The sequence below is a fragment of the Chondrus crispus genome, genomic scaffold (assembly GCF_000350225.1).
Source record: "Chondrus crispus Stackhouse genomic scaffold, scaffold_562, whole genome shotgun sequence".
In the NCBI taxonomy this organism is placed as follows: Eukaryota; Rhodophyta; class Florideophyceae; order Gigartinales; family Gigartinaceae; genus Chondrus; species Chondrus crispus.
Genome location: NW_005178552.1, coordinates 14,697 through 27,442, shown reverse-complemented (window position 1 = coordinate 27,442; position 12,746 = coordinate 14,697).

Genomic DNA, 12,746 nt, shown 5'->3' with positions numbered 1-12,746 from the left:
GAAGTAAACAAAAGAATGACGAAACAATTCGCCTACCTCGTGCCATGTGTGTCCGCGTGTTGACTCGCGCACTGTCCCAAGCGGTTCGTGCTACTAACCGACCAACGGTCGCCGCTCGGGGAGCTCGGTGCGAGCTTGCCCGATCATAATTGTTGCTCCGATGTGATTCTCAAAAGCTACCCCGCGTCACTTCGGTACACTTGTCGAGCTTACCACAAGGATCCCCCTGACAGGCACACTTGTAGCGACGTACAGCCGTCTCGTAAGTCTCATTAGTCCGTGGGTAGATCACAAATAATTTCCCTACATCGCCCTGCCCCTTCCTGCTTTTGAAGGTATCGTCCGGCGTCACACCGACGCACACCGAACTCTACAGGCGATCGCGTATAGGAGGAATGCATATGTCTTTCTTTGCGGCTGCTGTGACGCAGCGAATGCGAGTGTGCGAGTTCACAAGGACTCGTCCCATCGGATCGGTGTCGTCATTTCAGCGTGCGTATTCCGGGAGGTGCGCAGTTCCCTCTTATCCTTCTCATGCGTTCTGATAGAGGATTGGACTTGTTCGAATTGCCTCACCTGGGCAGCATTTGTTGGTGAGCGGTTTACATGGTGATCCTTTCGGTGGGTCGCGTTTCGCAGTCTGCGCGACGACTTCGCGTGTGCTCCGAGTCTTGGTTGCGGCGTCTTCGTCGCCGACGACATGTTCCGTCCGCACACCAGAATAACGAGCCCGACCCTCACTCTTTCTTCTGCAACAACAATAACACTGGTCGTGCAGTCGGCGTACTTGATGAAAAGAAATGCGGCGGGGAGGGGGGTGGTGCTGGCATAAACTTGCACTTGTCGTCAGGGTATCCCCTCATCTCGGACGTCCGATCAGCAATATCTTTTCCTCAATTTTTGATAAAAATTCCAAATGATGTCCTGTGTCTCAATTTGGCTGTGCAGCGCTCGTCTTTCTTCACGATGTGATGTTGAGGTGAACTCGGAGGTATCCCGGAGTGGCATTTTCCAAAATCACCTCTGGAGTATCTAGTGGCTCATTTGAGGTCCCGTCCGACGACAAATATTCGTCCTTCGGACTCTCCCCGTGAATGGTGTCACGTTCCTTCATCCTTGCAAGGTACGTTCCTTCTGCTCCCGTTCCTTGTTCAAACCATGGGCAGGGCAAGCGACAATTCGCATCATGCTTCTAATATATCCCCCACGACATTGTCGCATCTCGCATCATCCACTTCCTCTCGACTCGCCTCGCTCGTGTGCACGAGCACATTAACAGCCTCTTTTCCACATCTTCTCCCTCGATTGGCCGGTAACCTGCTCGCCAGTCTGGTTCCGTCCTCCATGCGCCTCTCAAAAGAATGTGCCGTCGTTTTTCCCTGGGAAAGGGGGGGTTTCATGGACTTATCTAAACCTATACGCTGCAGTTCCCTCGACTTGTGCCTCATAGAGGCTATATTTGGAGTGCTCGACGCCCTTGGTAGAATAGGCCTTCCCCGGTCGCGACGACTATGCGAAGCTGGAATAACTCTCGATGAGACCTCATTAAGGACTGTAGGAAAATTCCCTTGGTACAGTCCAATACAGACGACGTCATTATTACATGGCATCGATTCGTTGCACTCGACAGCCACGTTGTCTTCCCTCATAGTTCCCTCGTTCGAATTGCTGGGAACAGGTTCACGGCTCTCAGCAGTATTTAGTAAGCTGCCGTGGGTTGCGTTCCCACATTGTAAGATGTCGTTACTCTCCCCCGAGATTATCCCTTGGGTTTCAATCCATTTCGCACCTGTGACGAGATCTTGCTGGGATCTCATCACCACCATACGCGCCTTGCTCTTCGCGCTCCACCTCGCCGCGTCGTCGACGTTCCCCTTCCTCGCTGATTACCCCTGTCTTCGCTTCCTTCGGAAGTGTCCTTGTAGGTTCTTCTGATCGACCCTCGCAGTGCGGGGTCGTCTCCTTGACAACACAAAAAATAGAAATAACTAAAACGGAACAATAACAAAACAGAAAAGAGGAAAATAAAATAAAATAAAGAAACAAAGAAACGACAGAGTTGAAGAGAAATCATGATGGGTAAGTGCTAAGTTGATCGTTCTGGACAAACAGGACCGGTTGTGAGTGTCGACGTCGGTCACAGCGGGGTGATTTCGTAGCTGCGTTCTTCTGAGGGTGGTCCCTCTGGACGGGTCTTCAGGCTCGTCGAGCATGGGCCGTGTGTTAGCAGTGAGTGTGACGGTCGGCTTCGTGTGGGGTCGGGTGGGACTTAGCTGCGGGGCGACTTAGAATAGTCATGTCGCCGACTGTGGCAAACGATCACCACTTCACGTGGGTACTACAGCTGTAGTAATTTTTCCGGTTTTTTGATTATAATTTCACAGCATGGCTGGAATCGATTTCTCACTTGTGTCGCCTGTTCAGCGGTTTGTTGTCGACACGCATATATATGTATATGTATTTTTGATTTCATCATCCCCCACGCGGGCGGACCGTCCGTTTGAAACGTCATTTCTCGTGCATACCGTGATGAGGCGTGTGTGTTTTCCGAGAGGCTCAATGCCTCATCCAAGGATACAGTCTCGCTTCTCTGCCTTGCTCTTCTTTCCTTCAAACTCTTTATCTGCGAACCTCGTAGATGCGTTCCTTCCTCGAAGTTCTGACCTCTCTGTTGTCTCTAACCTACTAATTCTATTTACGATGGCTATCCTGGTTGTGCGTGCGACGCTTGTGTGGGTAAGGGCAGCCTTTCTCTTCGGAAATATGTGACTACCGCGCTGCGGGGGATCTGCTCAATAGGTTCCCACGTTGCGTTCTCGATGGTATACCCATACCACCTCACTTTGAGAATTAATTTCTCCTCGTCGTAGCCGTGGTCCACGATCTTGTCGATCACATACTCCTGACTCTCGGTTCCTTCTTCCTGCGTGTCCAACTGTCCTTCCCCCTTCCGAAGATCTTCCAACTCATCTTCTTTTCTGGACTTCCCGAGCTCGCGTAGGTCTGGAGGTGTCTCCGCTGTCGGCGTTCGACCAACTAAATTATCCTGGTCCTCCGTCGTAGGCGCACGAGTGTGAGGACGTTCCTCGTCCTCCATTACCTCTCCTCCTTCGTTTAGCTCCGGCTCTCCCAGGAACTGTAGCGCTTGCCGTACGCCAGTTATCGGCGCGTAGTCCATCGGGCTTGGGGCTAACTCCACCCTGTCTCGCGATACGCGTTCCACCTGATCGCCACTGGCGATGACTACCGTATGTTGATCCGATCTTCGGACCTGATAAGGTCCTGTGGCGACTTGTGCCAGCTTGTGTTTCGGTTCGCTAGCCGTGCCCTGCTCCTTCCAGAGGAACACGTAGGACCCCGGTGGGATCTCATATTGCGGTTTGCGAAGGTGTGCGTCGAACTTTCGCTTGTACCGTGCTTGTTCTTTTCGCAGGCTCTTATCAGCGCCTTTCATCAGGCTTTCCAATCACAACTGCCATTTCAGGTAGTACGCTCGATTCGAGCTAGATCCTTTCAAACTTGGCTGTGCTTGTAACGCAATGCTTCTCGGCGCCCGAGCTAACACTAGCTCGAAGGGCGCGATATTCGTAGTTCGATGAACTTGCGTGTTGTATGCAAACGTCACAGCGTCGCTAAATAGGTCCCAGTCCTTGGGATGCTCTCCAACGTATTTTCGCAACGCGGAAGTCAGCGTGCGTTTAAACCTCTCAACTTGGCCGCTGGATTGCGGGTGGTACGTAGTCGTGAACACATTGCGTATGCCGAGAATTCGGCAGACATTCTGAAAGAACCGGGCCGTGACCTGTGTTCCGTTGTCGGACAGCAGCTTGACCGGCGGTCCGTACACGAATACCCAATGGTGAACGAAGGCTTGTGCGATGTGCGCAGCTGATATCTTCTTCAACGGTACGGTTCGTACTAGTTTCGAGTATCGATCGCTGATCACGAGAATATACCGATTTCCTCGTTTAGTTGTAATTAGCTCGCCGAGGATGTCGATGGCGACAAACTCCAGCGGAGCTTTGGGCGTGAACAGCTTCATTTCCTTCGTGTTTCTTCTTAACTCCACCCTTTCCCGCGCGCATGCGGCGCAATTCTTCGCGACTGCATAGCAGTCTAGGGCCATCGTAGGCCAATAAAAATATCTTCTCAAAGTCTTGTAAAGTTTCCTGCCTCCCTGGTGGCCTGCCAATTTTGCGTAGTGGCATAACCCTAGGACGCAGTCCCTTAACGATTGTGGTATCACCACTTGTACAAACTCCGCTGCGGTACGGCATGGAGTTCCTTCGAGTTCCTCGGTCTCCATGCTGAACGTTCTCACCCTTCCGGCGTCCATTTCTTCCTTGATGCGGTTGCAGAAGGGGTCGACGGCCTGCTCGCGAATGAGCTCCTCCGGAGTGACAGCTTGGAGTTGATAGAGGCGCTCAGGGGCGGACCCCCCTCAAGAGCTAGGATGTCGTCTAACGCGTCAAAACTGTCCTCGTCCTCCACTGTACCCTCGGCCGGTTCGGCCATAAAGCATGGGATTTCGTTGTCGATTTCGTCGACGGTTTCTCCTGCGGTCCGTAATCTTGACAGGGCATCAGCTTGACTATTCGCCTTGCCCTTCTTGTACTTGATTTCGAAATCGAATTCCGAGAGGCGGAGCCTCCATCGGATTAATCTCCCGCTGGGGTCGGTTACGTTCATCAACCACCTCAATGAGGCATGGTCGGTATGCACAATGAAGTGCTCGCCATATAGATATGGTCCTAAAGTCTGTACGGCCCAAATTACCACTAGAAATTCTTTTTCTGATACGGAGTAGTTTCTCTCGGCTGCAGATAACGTTCTTGAAAAGAAGCCGATGGGTTTACGTTGCGCATCCGGATGTGTCTGAAGTAATGCAGCGCCGATTTGATAGTCGCTTGCATCGGTGTCTACCGAGTAAGGTAGATCCTTCTTCGCCAGCGCCAACACCGGTGGGGCCAAGATGGCGTCCTTGAGCTTATGAAAAGCTCTTTCGCACATTTCGTCGAATCCTTCCAATTGGACCGGTTGTCCCTTCTTCAATAGTTGATTGAGCGGGTGCGCGATTTTCGCGTAATGTGGGACAAACCTGCGGTAGACATTACAAAGTCCCAAGAAGCTTCTGAGCTGGGTCTGCGTTTGAGGGTACCTCACTTGTTCCAACGCCGCGATGCGAGCGGCATCAACCTCCAATGTACCTGGCCGAACGACATGGCCCAGGTACTTGATCTTTTCGACGAAAATTTCGCACTTGCGAAGCTTGAGCTTCACACCTGCCTTCTCCAATACAGAAAGTATTTCATCCACGTGCACGATGTGCTCCTCCCACGACTTGCTAAAATTTATTATGTCATCCAGATACACCAAACAGCATTTCCAACGGAACGGAGAGAGCAGGACATCCATTGCTCTCTGAAACGTCGCTGGCGCGTTGGTAGGCCCGAAGGGCATTCTTGAAAAATGGTAGACCTGAGTGGCACGAAAAAGCTGTTTTGTCGCGGTCCGCTTCCGGAATAGGCATCTGCCAATACCCGGAAATCGCGTCCAACGCGGAAAAGACCTTGTTGTCTCCAAGCGAGTCCAGACACTCATCCATGCGCGGTAAAGGGTACGTGTCCTTTACCGTTACGGCGTTTAACCGGCGATAGTCTACGCAAAAGTGCATCGATCCGTCCGGCTTCGGCACTAATAAAACGGGCGACGCTCATTCTGACTGCGCCGGTTCGATGACTCCTGCTTCTAACATCTTCTGTACTTCTGCGTCTTCAACCTCCCGAGCCTTTGGACCGGCTCGGTAGGGAGCTTGCGCAATTGGCCTTGTATCCGGAGCCAGTTCAATCCGGTGGACCGTGGTGTTGATCTCACCGAGGGTCCCATCCCACATGCGGGAATATTTTTTCAACATCTGACGGAATCTTTCGCGCAGCCGGTTCGGCACGTGGCTCAGGTCGAGTTCCTCCACGTCCGGCGGGGGAGGCTCAATCAGCCACTCCGGCGTCGTAGTTTCCGTCGCGGAGAGCCTTTCCTCCCGTTCTCCTTGCTGGTCCTCGCGATCTTGATCCGACGGTTGGTATCTTGTCTCGCCCGTAGGCGTCTTGGTGGAATTAGGAAAATTTTCCTTCTTCCTTTCTTGAATTCCGAGAACTTCACCAATGGTGGTTTTGTTCTCGAGCGCGGCTCTCGGGTGCGGTAATAATTCTGCCACCACTTGGCCTTTTTGCACCCTGACAGGGTACGTCCTAAAATTCGCAACGAGTAAACGAAATGGCCGATCAGGCTCAACCTGAACGACACCATTCGTGCACGTCAACCCGTGCCTTTCGTACAACGACGAGTACGGCTGAACCATAACCAAGCCCGCCCTCTTCGAGGTTCATTCCACGACGCGTTGCGTCCCTGGCTCGATAGTCGTGGCTCTTGCCACTTTTACCTTAGGGGAAACTCGCTCCACCTTTCCATCATTCTCGTCCTCTCCCGAGACGAGATTCTTCTTCCCTTTTCTCGTCGAGAACCGCCTAACTATCGGAACCTCCGAGAAATCCGCCAACTCAACCTTTTTTTCCTTGGATAAATTGCTTCCACAAACGGGTCACAGTAGTCCGCACCTAGAATTAGCGGTACCGCGAGCTTTTCGCATACAATAAACTCAGCTGCGGCCACAAATTTTCCAAGCCTCACAGGCATTCTAATTGAGTCCGGAGTGGCCTATTGTTCGCGTCGCCAATGTCTTGGGTCGGTTCGTAGGACACTAGAGATTCCATTCCAGCAGGGAGTTCCGATTTTCGCACAAGGTTTGGTCCCGCGCCGGTGTCTAAAACACACAACACCCGGCTCATCAATCCGACTGTTGGTCCAATGTCCGCGTAAACTTTGTAGTTTTTTCGCGCAAGAACCAAAATCTTCTCGGGACACTCCCTTCGCTTAACCCTATACCAGGGTCTTCGAACCTCTTCCAGTGGATGATCTCGGGCTCGGCTCAAAATTTTCTTGACTTGAGCTGGCCCTTTGGGCTTATCCACCAATCCAACAACCTCCTCATCGGGGCCTGATTTTTCCCTTAGAGACGGAGAACGGGGCTGAGCCCCGGGCACAGTACGTCGACCCTGTGCCTCTCGCGACTCATGCGACATTCCCCTCTCTAGTTTTCCTGCCGCTGCGGGATCCTTCTCACATCCGACGGCGCGGGCCCCGCGGCGGACCCTCTGAAGGGTTGGTTCGGCCTCGGCGTTGAAGCACTCCGCGTGCTCGCCGTCTGCGAATCGAACCAATTCTTGACCTTCAGGTAACTCGTCGATGGTATCCCAAACCTCTCCATTGGAGACAACGCCTTATAATTTTCCAAAACTCGGTGCATTTCCCGGAGGGAAAGAATGCACGTTGGCGCGGCGTGCCCCTTTTCATAGCAATGATAGCACACCAGTCCGTGCGTCTTGACGGGATATTGCGGCCTAGGTCCTCCACGGGCCGGCGGCCTTCCTTGACGTTGCGGACTTCCCATCAAGCTTGGCCTTCGAAACGCCGTACCCTTGTCTTCCATCGTAATGCGCCGCGCCGGCGTGTGGCCGCGCCCCCGAAACATCATCACGGGATCCGTGCGCTCTGAAAACGACTCCGTCGTGTATGCGGCCGTCGGTAAAGTTGACGACCCGCTGTCCCCGTAGTCCTCGTGTCCGTAGCCCTCCGATGGCTCAATGAACTCGCCTTCGGCTACTAACGCTCCTTCGTAGTGATTTTCGCTGCTTCCGTGCGTACCGCGCTCATCTGACGCGGAAATGGATTCGGCTAAATGGACGGCGGCGTGACTTTTGCGACCGGGATAAGAAGCCCTCGGCTTCTTACCCGCCCTGATCGTCGACAGCGTCCGAATCGTGACCTTCTTGGTCTTCTTGTCCTTCACGTGGCTCGCCGAGCCATGCGCCTTCGCGTATTTAACTAGTCTCAAAAACGAAACGTCCTGATTGTCTTGTCGGTATTGAGATACCATCGGCTTGATACTCGAATCGAGTCCTTCAATAAACATCTTTATTTGTTCTTCCATCGAATATACGTTTCCACATCGATTGCTTGCGTCCATCAGACGGATATAAAATTCCATATCGTCTTCAGACGGTCTTTGTTGAACTTCTCGCAATGCGAGCACGGCTTGACGGATCGCCTCGTCGGTTGCGAAACTCCTCAACAACCACTGTACGGCCTCCGGCCAAACGGATACCTTTCCGTGATGGGCCCCGGCCGTCTGAGACACCGAAGCGTACTGTCTCAGGGCGACGCCGCTTAGAAATTCGGGCAACAAGCGGATCGCTTGCCGCTCGTTCATTTCTTGAGTATCGAACTCTTGAACTAATTTTGCCAAAAAATCCAACACAAGGACCCCGTCCTCACCTGTGAACGTGTTGTCCTTCTTCACCTTAGGCGTAATATCTCTCCTGATTTTTCGCACGGCGGTCCGCCGGGAACTTGACAAATATGTCTGTGGGTTCTGCAAGCGGTACGTTCGGTACGAAAGTAATTTCTTGAAGAGGTAGTTGGTCGGATTCAGCTCCTCCAATTCCTCCCATCGCGGCCCGCGTCGCGTTGCGACGTCCTCTGGCTCAGCGTCCTTGTCTCTCCGCTAGGTGGACGAAGTTATCCGGCCCCGTCTGGAGGTAATTTTCTTGCCCTGCGAAAATCCTTTTCCTTCCTCTGAACGATGTTCGGAATCGCTGGCATGGTTCGACAAACCGTCGTCACCATCTTCGGAAAGGACATTCGAGCCGGTCTTTGAGTCTTGGTCCTCCGGATCGTCACTACAGTGACTCTTGTTCCTGCGTGGCAGATTCTTCTTCGAAGTCTTCGACTTGGAACTCCGCTGTACCGCGGCGTTGTCCTTCTTCGATCGACGGTTGCCTTCTCGACCCGTTGGGAGGGGCTCTTTTCCGGCGACCTGTTCGAGGTCCTTGAGGCGATGAGCGGCGCGGTCAAACCTGTCGTCGATACTGCTTCTAAATTTACCTAAGGACTCCAAAGCTTGATTCGCGTCGCGCCTTGCGTCCTTGACTGAAATTTTCAACGAAGCTAGGACCTCCGACTCCAGACCGTCGGTGGCATCACCTCGCTCCTTCTCGACGAGATCCACCCGAGCCGATAGCTCTCCTAAAACGGCGTGGAACTCGGATGCTTGCAACTCCAGTTGCTTCCGGGCGAGGGCTAATTCAGCCTCGAGATTTTTCGTCATCTCTTGGCGAATTTCCTCGCCCATCCTCTCGAACCTGTACGATAGATTATCCTTGTCGGCTTCAATCCCCGTCGGGATTTCCTGACCTTCGGGATCCGTGGCCGTGTTGGCCTGGCTTCGGGTGCGAGGACCTCGCGGGATCCTCGACGCCCTTGCCGATCGGCTCCTACTCGCCCCGGGACCGACGTCCCCAGGTGCGCTTGTCGACATCGCTCGTACGAGCGAACTTACACAAAAAAATACAAACAAAAACTAAAAATACTCCGTTACCCAGACCACTTTCGTAGTGTAACTCCAGGCCGAGGCTGTCGTCGACACAATTCTAGGTCGGGTTTGCTGTAGACAAATTCTAGGTCGGGAGACCACTTTTGTAGTGCAATGCGCTTGTCGGGCTGAGACCGCGGTCCGATGATCCAGCAAAAACAACAACAGCAGCCAAAAGAAGAACTGCCGATGGCCCAGCGCTACGGAGTGTCCGACTCTCCCTTCTCCGTTTAAACGAGTTTGCGACTCGTAGTAGCTCAGATCCCTGCTAGGGGGGACACAGAGAAATAGCCCGGCCCGGGATCGGTGTGGTAGAGACTTGCGAAGAGATCTGCTCGACGAGTGTGGGGTGGGGCGCGTGCGTAGGTACCCCGGTTCCACTAGGTGGTAAGGCCAATGCTCGTTGAGCTTCTTCGACACCTTGTGACGCGACAAGGCCTTCGACGGGGGCGTCGCAACGCAGCCCGACGGAATGAAATGAAAGTAGCAGCGCTACGTCAACCGTGCCGCCCGATGGCTCGAAACACCTACACCGGTTCGGTCGCAACCGACGCCGATGACACCAACACTGGCTCGTAACACGACGGAGCCCTTCGAGGGAGACGTCGTTGCAACAGTCTCCGTCTGGAAATGGGTCACAGTAGCAGCGCTACGTCAACTGTGTCGCCCGATGGCATAGACACCTAAACCGGTTCGGTCGCAACCGAGGCCGATGGCACCAACACAAGGTAAGCGAAAAATAGGTAGAATTAGAGATAGGAAGGGACAGGGAAATAAAGGAAAGAGAAAAGGGAACCCCCGACCGCAAAGGATAACGTAGTCTGTAGTAGAAGGGAATGTCTTGTGAAAGACGGACTTCGACCAAGGCGATATCAGACTCTGGCAACTCGGGTTACCTTTACTGACTTCGTGGTCAATGGGCTAAGGTATATATCGCCCCGCCGGGGCCACTACAGTAGCTCGTGGCGCTAGATCCTAGATCTAATGTAATGTCAGCAAAATTAATGCCAACTAATTAACTAAATTAAATATAATATTTAAAAATTAAAACTGTGCAATTATTCACACGTGTGTCTCCCCAACCCGGACTACTTTTCATATCCAAATCCAAATATTTTCCTTTCTTTTCACCCCCCCTGTAGAGCCCATTATTGCACTACAGAAATCCCGTAAGTAGTCAACCGTAGGAATTGTAGTGCAATACGCACCTGAAAAGGGGGGTGAAAAGAAAGGAAAATATTTGGATATGAAAAGTGGTCCGGACTGGGGGACACACGTGTGAATAATTGCACAGTTTTAATTTTTAAATATTATATTTAATTTAGTTAATTAGTTGGCATTAATTTTGCTGACATTGCATTAGATCTAGGATCTAGCGCCACGAGCTACTGTAGTGGCCCCGGCGGGGCGATATATACCTTAGCCCTCTGACGACGAAGTCAGTAAAGGTAACCCGAGTTGCCGGAGTTGAATGTCGCCTTGGTCGAAGTCCGTCTCCACCAAGAGGCTCCCTTTTACCTAAGCCTACGGCATCCTTCAGCGCTCGGGGGTCCCCTTTTTCCTTATCCTTTTTCCTTTATTTCCCTATCCCAATTTCCCTTCATCTTGAGTTGGTCCCACCTTGTAGGATTGCGATCCGCAACGTGACGTCATTTGCCATCGGGCTTCTGTGTTGGTGCACCAGTGGTGCTTTTCTCAGTGTTGGTTCCATCGGAATCTGGTTGCGACCGATCCGTTGTTGGTACTTTGCCATCGGGCAGTACGACAGTGTAGCGCTGCTACGTTTACTTCTTTCCCAACGGGCTACGTTGCGACGTCCCCGTCGAAGACCTTATCAGGGGTATAAGGTGTACAAGGCGCTCTTCGAGCATTGGATTTACGACCCATCGGACCAGGTTTACCTAAACACCCCTCTGAACTCGTCGAGCAGTTGCCTTTACAAGTCTCTACCACCATTTACCGATCCCGGGCTGGGCCCTTCTCTTTGCCCCCCCTTTATCAGGGATCCGAGCTACTGCGGGCCGCAAACCCGCTTAAAGGGGACAGGGAGCTTCGAACGCTCCGTAGCGCTGTGCCGTTGGCAGTTCTTGTTTTTGTTGGACCGTCAGACCTTGGTCTCTGCCTGACAGGCGCATTGCACTACAAAAGTGGTCTCCCGACCTAGAATTGGTTTTGTCTACGACAAGGAAGTTGGTCTGGGTAACGGACTCTTTTTTTATTTTATTTTTGTTTGTAACTTTTTTGCTGCGTAGGTCCGCTCGTACGAGCGATGTCAACAAGCGCAGCCGGGGACGTCGGTCCCGGGGCGAGTAGAAGCGGATCGGCACGAGCGTCGAGGATCCCGAGGGGTCCTCACACCAGGAGCCAGGCCAATACGGCCACGGAACTCGGAGATCAAGAGTCCCCTACGGGGATAGCCGCCAACAAGACTGACCTCGACGAGAAGTTGGAGAAGATGAGCGGCGAAATTCGCGAAGAAGCGAAGAAAAATCTCGAGGCCAAATTAGGCCTCGTGCAGAAGCAACTTGAGTTGCAAAGTTCCGAGCTCCCCACGGCGTTGGAAGAGCTGACCGCGCGAGTGGAACTCGTCGAGAAAAATAATGGCGACGGGACCGACGGCATCGAGCCGGAGATCCTCGCTTCATTGAAGCTTTCGGTCAAGGACGCCAGGCGCGATGCGAATCAAGCGCTAGAGTCCTTAGGCCAGTTCCGAACCAGCATTGCCGACAAGTTCGATCGCGCCGCGCAGCGACTCAAGGATCTTGAGCAGGCCACCGGTCCCGCTCCGCAAGGATCGGACGACGAGCCACTCCCTTCGGGTAGAGAGGGCGACCGTCGGTCGAAGAAGGACAAGCCCGCTCGCCAGCGGAGCTCCAAGTCGAAGCCCTCGAAGAAGGACAAGCGACGTGCAAGCAAGGGTCACTATAGTGACGATCCGGAGAACTGCGACTCACAGTCGGAGTCGCTTGGTCCCTCTGAAGATGGTAACGGCGGTTCGTCGAACCATTCGGGCGATTCCGAACGCCGTTCAGAAGAAGGAAACGGAATTTCGTCAAGCAAGAAAATTTCGTCCAGACGAGGCGGAGTCACTTCGTCCGCCTCGCGGAGAGACAAGGACGCAGAGCCCGAAGAAGTCGCAACGCGGCGCGGGACGCGATGAGAGGAGTTGGAGGAGCTGAATCCGACCAACTACCTCTTCAAGAAATTACTTTCGTACGTACCGCTTGCGGGACCCACAGACATATTAATATGTCTGCGG